General features: G+C 42.3%; 1 non-coding gene across 1 annotated transcript; it reads left to right on the top strand.

Moving 5' to 3' along the window:
• Positions 1-8009: 8009 nt before the first annotated feature.
• On the top strand, positions 8010-8116 carry LOC130996486 (small nucleolar RNA R71). Its single transcript, XR_009092655.1, has one exon. It is a non-coding gene; the product is annotated as a small nucleolar RNA R71 (small nucleolar RNA).
• Positions 8117-8610: the final 494 nt, after the last annotated feature.

The following is an 8610-nucleotide window of genomic DNA, read 5'->3' as shown; positions in this document are numbered from 1 at the left end:
TAGGGTACCGTCCAAATCGGTTCCTAAAACTCCTATCGAGTTATGGTCAGGGCGTCAGCCCAGTTTGAACCATACAAAGGTATGGGGTTGTCCTGCATACGTGCTAGACAAGGAAGCGAAGAAATTGGAGCCTAGATGCGAATTAATGCTGTTTATAGGATACCCTAAGGAAACGAAAGGTGCTTATTTTTATAATCCTAAGGATCAGAAAGTGGTTGTTAGCACCAACTCACGATTCTTGGAACAGGATTATATAAATGAACACAAGTCAAGGTCCGAGATTATCCTTCAAGAAATCGAAGGCAATGGACAGGTGATTCCATCACCACAGCCAAGTGTGCAAGTGAATGCACCACAGGATACTGCACAAACCATTGTCACAGCTGTACCACCACCGCTTCGTCGTAGTGGGAGGGTTGTTTTTCAACCCGATCGATTTATGTTCTTGGGAGAGTCTTCGGATCTTCTTCCTGTTGATGAACAAAAAGATGTCGACCCTGATAACTTTAGACAAGCGATGAAGGATCTAGATGCAGATTCTTGGTACGACGCCATGGTTTCTGAGATAGAATCCATAACTGCTATGGGTGTATACGAGAAAACTGAACTACCTGATGGCTTCGAAGCTATAGGTAGTAGGTGGGTATACAAGAGAAAGTGAGATTCGGATGGCGAAGTCGCAGCTTTTAAAGCTAGACTGGTGGCGAAAGGCTATACCCAGGAACAGGGTATAGATTATGATGAAACCTTTTCGCCGGTTGCCATGCTTAAGTCTATCCGAATACTCCTTGCCATAGCAGCCAACATGAACCTTGAGATTTGGCAAATGGATGTCAAAACCGCTTTTCTAAACGGTTTCCTTGAAGAAGGAAGGGACATCTATATGCAGCAACCCGAAGGGTTTGTGAAAAAGGGCGAAGAGCATCTTGTATGGAAGCTGAAGAAGTCCATTTATGGACTTAAGCAAGCTTCGAGGTCATGGAACAAGCGTTTTGACGAGGTGATTAAATCCTATGGATTTACTCGTTGTGAAAACGAAAGTTGCGTGTACCGTTTAGATGCTAATGGCGACGTGGTTTTCCTTGCACTTTATGTAGATGATATCCTTCTCATTGGCAACAATGTTGAGCTATTATCGGACATAAAGAAGTGGTTATCCGAACAGTTTCAAATGAAGGACTTAGGAGATGCAGCGTACATCCTGGGGATCAAGGTTGTCCGTGATCGCCAGAAAAGGATGTTGAGCTTATCTCAAGCATCCTACATTGATACTGTGATTGCTCGTTTTAGCATGCAAAATGCCAAGAAAGGCTTGCTACCTTTCAGACATGGCATTCCTCTGTCTAAGGACATGTGTCCTAAGACGCCTAGTGAGGTTGAGGAAATGAGGAAGATACACTATGCTTCCGCCGTAGGTAGCCTCATGTATACAATGCTTTGCACGAGACCTGATATTTGCTATGTCGTTGGCATGGTTGCAATATATCAATCGAACACTGGACCAGGACACTGGACTGCGGTAAAGCATATTCTCAAGTACCTGAAGAGGACTCGAGATTATAGGCTAGTTTACCAGTCAGACAGTCTATCTCCTTTGGGTTACACCGATTCGGATTTCCAGGCTGACCGGGATGAGAAGAGATCTACCTCTAGATATGTGTTTACCTTGGGAGGTGGAGCCGTATCATGGCGGAGTGCAAAGCAGAAATGCATTGCAGACTCCACCATGGAAGCCGAGTATGTAGCTGCTTCCGAAGCTGCTAAAGAGGCTGTATGGTTCCGGAACTACCTCTTGGATCTAGGAGTGGTGCCTAATTTGCCTAAGAGTATCATAATTTATTGTGATAACTCGGGTGCAGTGGCAAATTCTAAGGAACCCAGGAGCCACAAGGCGACAAAACACATAGAGAGAAAGTACCACATCATACGAGAAATCGTAAGCAGAGGAGATGTGCTAGTTGAGAAGATTGATACTTTGGAGAACTTAGCTGATCCTTTCACGAAGAGCTCACCGCAAAAGGCCTACGAGAAGCATGCTCGAGGGATGGGATTGCGGTTGATGCCACCCACTTAGAGAAAAACTTTCATTATAAGTGGGAGAAGAAGTGAAGTGTGAAGTGGATGTTGTAATAGCTAGTATTTAGACACATTATATACTAAAAGTTTTGCTTTAGTATAAGTGGGATATTGTTGGATTTGTATACTGAAAGCAAGAACGTTTTATGCTTGTATACAATGATTCCTATGTTCACTATTTAATCTCCTATCTGATTGGGTTCATGATTGCATATGTATGTTCTTTATCTCTATATAAGTAGATTATATGGTGTGTTGTAGATCACAGAAGACCGTATAATTGGAATAACCTTAAGAGATATAATATAATCACAGCCGAAATAACTCTAGGACAAGTTATTGGTTTAGGCTGCGGTGTAGATGAAAGTAGTTTGTCTTGACTACTTATCTATACTGGTACGTCATAACGTATTGATAGGACCACAGTGAGATATATTCTTCTATCTAACTTAAGTGAAGAATTAAAGATCTCGGTGACTTATAAGATCTTAATACTTATAAGATTTCAGATATATATGTTCATTCGTTTATCACTTTGACTTACTATGAGCGAGAGTTATATAGTAACTTGAGTACTCTGTATCTTGGGTGATAGCGGTTAATATATGATATCTGATTATCTGTATTAGTACTCGTATCCGGTATAGGATAATGACATCCCCTTAAGGAGCTCAATAATGTTTATTCCGCTAAACCCTGCAGGTAAATTAAGTTCAGGCGCAATAATAAGGTTTGAGTGGTACTGCTTAAGGATTACAAAGAGATTAATTAATTTAGGCTGTCAGAGCTCTAATTAATTAATGGATGTCGGATATTTTAAATACGAGGATTTAATAAGTCTAAATACAAGTCCCGACTCATTACCGTACAATAAAGGGGTAAGTCAATATCAGTTCTCTAGTGGAATGAACTGATATTTATAAATTAATTATGGTCTGAGCTCACCATAGATAAATTAATTTATTTGAGGCCCATCTTTATTCCTTGTATCTGGTCCCTGGACTGGCCCAATGACTCCTAGCCCTAGAAGGAGCAGAAATTGCCCCTACCCTAAAGCGGCGCCCCGTACTGCTTATTTTATTATAAAATACAGCTGTCAGCTCTCAGGAAATACACACTGATAATTATTAGGGTTTGAGAGCTGAGAGGAGGCGCAGAAAACGTTGGGAGCTTTCTGCCTTGGGACTTTCACAGCTCGTTGTCCATCCAACGGTGAAAGCTGAGCGGGATACAGTCGAGAAGATCAGAACTGGAGTCTTTCGATACGATCATCAACAACCTGTGCATCCATTTTACAAGTAAGTATTTCCTAACGCCTATGTGCAGCTGTTAAATTCATAGGAGCATGTTAGGATTAATCGTTGTATGATAAATTAATAATAACCAAGAAACGATCATCGGGCAAAGCGGAACGTTAATTCAGTTTAATATTCCTTCATAAAGGACCCATGAAGTCAATTCCCCAAACATCAAACAACTCTACCTCTATAATGATATTTTGTGGCATCTCATCCCACTTGGTAATATTGCCCATGCGCTGGCATCGATCACAAGACTTCACATAAGCATGGCAATCTTGAAAAATTGAAGGCCAATAAAAACCACTATGGTTTACCTTCATGGCCGTGCGGTTGGCAGCAAAGTGACCTCCACTAGGCGAGCTATGACACTCCTCAATGATCTTTGGCCATTCATGCTCTCTAACACATCGCCGAATAAAGTCATCGGCGCACCTCCGGTACAAGTACGGATCCTCCCAATAATAAAACTTGACATCATGGAGGAACTTCTTCATTCGATAGTGCGACATCCCCTCGGGAAGAACTCCAATAACCAAGTAGTTGACATAATCCACATACCAAGGATCCTTAAATAAGACAGCCCAAATCTGCTCATCGGGAAAAGACTCATTGATGGCCATCTTCGGATCATCTCCCTTAATCGGATTCTCCAAACGAGATAAGTGGTCGGCTACCACATTCTCACATCCCTTTCGATCACGGATCTCCATATCAAACTCTTGAAGTAACAAAATCCAACTAATCAAACGGGGCTTAGAGTCCTTCTTCGTGAACAACTAGCGGATGACGGCATGATCAGTGTAGACAATTGAATTAGTTCCAATCAAATAAGAACGGAACTTATCAAAAACATACACCACAGCTAGCAGCTCCTTCTCCGTGGTAGTGTAATTCATCTGAGCAGAATCCAAAGTTTTACTAGTGTAGTAAATGACCTTGAATAACTTATCTCTCTTTTGCCCCAACACAGCTCCCACGGCCCAATCACTAGCATCGCACATCAACTCAAATGGGGCACTCCAATCCGGCGTGATCAACATTGGCGTAGAAATCAACGCTGCTTTCAACTTTTCAAAGGAGACGAGGCACTCATCGGTGAAGACAACCTTCACATCCTTCTCAAGCAAAGCACAGAGTGGCTTGGACAGCTTGGAGAAATCTTTGATGAAGCACCTATAAAATCCTGCATGCCCAAGAAAGCTCCGCACAGATTTCACAGAAGTAGGAGGCGGCAACTTTTCAATAGCCACGATCTTAGCACGATCCACCTCCAAACCTTGGGCAGAAAGCCTTATGTCCCAAACCAATGCCCTCACGAACTATGAAGTGGCATTTTTCCCAATTTAGCACGAGTGCCGTTTCCTCACAACGCTGCAGCACTTGAGCAAGATTGTCCAAACAAGTATCAAAGGAGAAGCCAAAAATAGAAAAGTCATACATAAATACCTACATAATGTTTTCAATCAAACCATGGAAAATCGCCATCATGCAGCGTTGGAAAGTGGCAGGAGCATTACAAAGACCAAAAGAAATCCTCCTAAAAGCAAAGATGCCATAGGGACAAGTGAATGCCGTCTTATGCTGATCTTCTGGGGCCATCATAATCGGGTTGTAGCCCGAGTACCCATCCAAGAAACAGTAGTACTCATACCCTGCCAAACGGTCAAGCATCTAATCAATAAATGGCAATGGAAAGTGATCCTTACGTGTGGCTGCATTCAAAGCTCGATAATCAATGCACACGCGCCATCCTGTGACCAGCCTCGTGGCTATGAGCTCATCTCTCTCATCCTTAACCACAGTCATGCCTCCTTTCTTAGAGACCACTTTCGTCGGACTCACCCACTCACTATCAGAAATGGCATAAATGATACCTGCATCCAACCTCTTGAGCACCTCCTTTTTCACCTCCGTTTCCTCACAACGCTGCAACACTTGAGCAAGATTGTCCAAACAAGTATCAAAGGAGAAGCCAAAAATAGAAAAGTCATCCATAAATACCTACATAATGTTTTCAATCAAACCATGGAAAATTGCCATCTTGCAGCGTTGGAAAGTGGCAGGAGCATTACAAAGACCAAAAGAAATCCTCCTAAAAGCAAAGATGCCATAGGGACAAGTGAATGCCGTCTTATGCTGATCTTCTGGGGCCATCATAATCGGGTTGTAGCCCGAGTACCCATCCAAGAAACAGTAGTACTCATACCCTGCCAAACGGTCAAGCATCTAATCAATAAATGGCAATGGAAAGTGATCCTTACGTGTGGCTGCATTCAAAGCTCGATAATCAATGCACACGCGCCATCCTGTGACCAGCCTCGTGGCTATGAGCTCATCTCTCTCATCCTTAACCACAGTCATGCCTCCTTTCTTAGAGACCACTTTCGTCGGACTCACCCACTCACTATCAGAAATGGCATAAATGATACCTGCATCCAACCTCTTGAGCACCTCCTTTTTCACCACCTAATGCATAGCCGGATTTAAACGGCTTTGCGGCTGCACCTTAGGTTTGTATTCCTGCTCCAACAAAATATGATGCATGCAAATAGAAGGACTAATCCCTTTGATGTCATAAATAGACCATCCTATAGCAGACTTGTACTTTCTCAAAACTCGCATCAACTTCTCCAACTCCAACGGAGATAAATAAGCAGACACAATAACAAGAAAGGTCTCATTCTCACCCAAAAATTGATACCTCAAGTGCTCGGGAAGTGGCTTCAGCTCAAGTTTGGGTGCAGCTGCAACTGCAGCTGGTGCAGATAAATCAACTTTCTTTTCCACCAACTTGCTTCCCCCATCAACAGGTTTGTGAATATCCATGTAAGGCACAGGATCGATGGAATGGCTCTCTACGGCGCCAGCTCTGTAATATAATCCAAAATCTCATTACACGCCTCATCAAGCTCGGAGTAAGGATATAATGACTGTGTGATGCACTCCTCCAAAGGATCCTCTACAGCTGCAGGAAAATCCACTACAGCCTTAATTACATTGCAATCCTCAAGTTGTGGCTCAGCTGGCTTCTTCATCGCATCATAAATGGACAACGTCATCTTTTCATCGTTGATGCGGAAAGTAAGATCTCCCTCTTGCAAGTCTATCAACGCACGGCCCTTAGCTAGAAACGGACGCCCCAAGATCAATAGAGTATTCTTGTCCTCCGGCATGTCCAAAACTACGAAATCTGCAGGAAAAATAAACTGCTCCACCTGCACTAGAACATCCTCCACAATTCCCTTGGGATAAGTAAGGGAACGATCTGCCATCTGCAAAGCGATAGAGGTAGGCTTGATATCTCCAATCTCCAACCGGCTGAAAATAGAGAGAGGCATCAAATTGATGCTTGCCCCTAAATCACAAAGAATGCGGGAGAAATTCTGCCCTCCAATCACACAAGCGATAGTAAAGCTGCTAGGATCCTTCTGCTTCAATGATAGCTTTCTTTGTAGTACAGCACTGCATTCCTCGGAAAGATTAATCGTCTCATACTTCCCCAACTTCTTCTTGTTGGAGACTGCATCCTTGAGGAACTTGGCATAGCCTGGCATATCTCTCAAAGCGTCAAGTAAAGGAATGTTGATGTGAAGCTTTGAAAACATCTCCACAAACTTGGCTAACTTCTCATCCATCTTTGGCTTTGCCAAGCGACGCGGGAAAGGCGCTACAGGCTTGTACTTTGGCCTGGGAAACCTAGGAGTAGGAATAGGCTCCTTAACAGCAGAAGTACTTGGCGATGCCTTAGAAGTAGGCGGCGAATCGCACATAGTCGTCTCTAAGTCATCTTCCTCCATAATCTCTACACCTTTTTCCTTGCCATCCTGCAGCTCTGGATGATTCTGATACTGAGTCCCGCTCCTTAAATGAATCGCATTACACTGATTTTTTGGATTGACCTCAGTGTTGCTTGGGAATTTTCCTGGTGTGTGCTGCGCAGCTGCTTGGTTGGCTATCTGACCAACTTGAGTCTCCAATATCTGCACTTGCTTGGACAGTGCTGAAAAATTATTTCCAATCTAACCCACGTGAGACTCCAAATTGGTCATCCTTGTATTAACACTTGTCTTCATACTAGACACCTCTGTTAACACCTGCTACATCATATCCTGAAGCGATCCCTTCTTCGGCTCATTTATAACTCCTCCACTAGACACAGAAAACCCAAGTGGAGGCTGCACAACATTGTTGGGATTTGAATAGGAAAAATTTGGATGATTCCTATTATTGGGATGATACGGTGGATTTCCGCCCTGATGTCCCTAATAGTTTGGTCTATTGAATTGGTACTGCCGCTGGACATAATTAGCATCTTCAAACTGTGACACATCAGATAAACTCGGCTGCTGAGGAATTTTTGCTAGCAGTGTTTTTCTCTCCAACTCATACTGCTTTTGAAGAGCTTCATATTTCTCCTTAAAATCAGCTCTCTCCTCATGCACATCTGCAATTCTTCTCGTAGAATTTTTATCATTCGGCCATTGATAACTATTGGAGGCCATCTCTTCTATCACACGATAAGTCTCCTTTGTATTTCTATGGAGAAGACATCCACCTGCAGTAGCATCCACCATACTTTTTGTTAGACCAGTCAAACCATTATAAAAATGAATGATCTGCTGATCCTCCGTGAAACCATGTTGTGGACAGTTCCTGAGCAGCTCACGAAATCTTTCCCAAGCATCATGAATGGTCTCATCTCCTAGCTGGGAAAAGTGAGAAATCTCTGCAATGATTTTCCAAGCTTTAGAAGCAGGAAAGTATTTTGCCAGGAAAGCTCTATGACTCAACCTAGACACCTCTAGTTTGACTTGCAATAGAACAAAGACATCCTAGCGATGGTAAGTTGACCCAGTGTCATCTCTCAAGGAAGATCTTAAAGGGCAGTTAATTATGTCACGCGAAAACAGTAAACTAAGGATTTTTAAACTAAAACTTGTAAAGTAAACTTACGTGAACTAACTTAACTAGACTTAAACGTGAATTTAAACTAGAGAATTAACTAGGCAAATTAAATTATTAAATCCTAGGCAAGATTTAAACGCATAAAGTAAAAGCAACTTGGAATTTAAATACTAGTAATTTAAAAGCTTCTAATCTAACGAGCATAAAACTAAATTGCATAATTAAAAGTGCGTAATTTAAAGAAAGCAAGTAAAAACAAATAAATAAACTTAATTAAAGAAATACCGTAAAACCGTCTCGAGAAGTAATCTGTCACGTAACTACAACT

This window comes from Salvia miltiorrhiza, chromosome 7, assembly GCF_028751815.1.
Source record: "Salvia miltiorrhiza cultivar Shanhuang (shh) chromosome 7, IMPLAD_Smil_shh, whole genome shotgun sequence".
Lineage (NCBI taxonomy): Eukaryota > Viridiplantae > Streptophyta > Magnoliopsida > Lamiales > Lamiaceae > Salvia > Salvia miltiorrhiza.
This window is presented reverse-complemented; position numbering and strand designations above follow the sequence as displayed.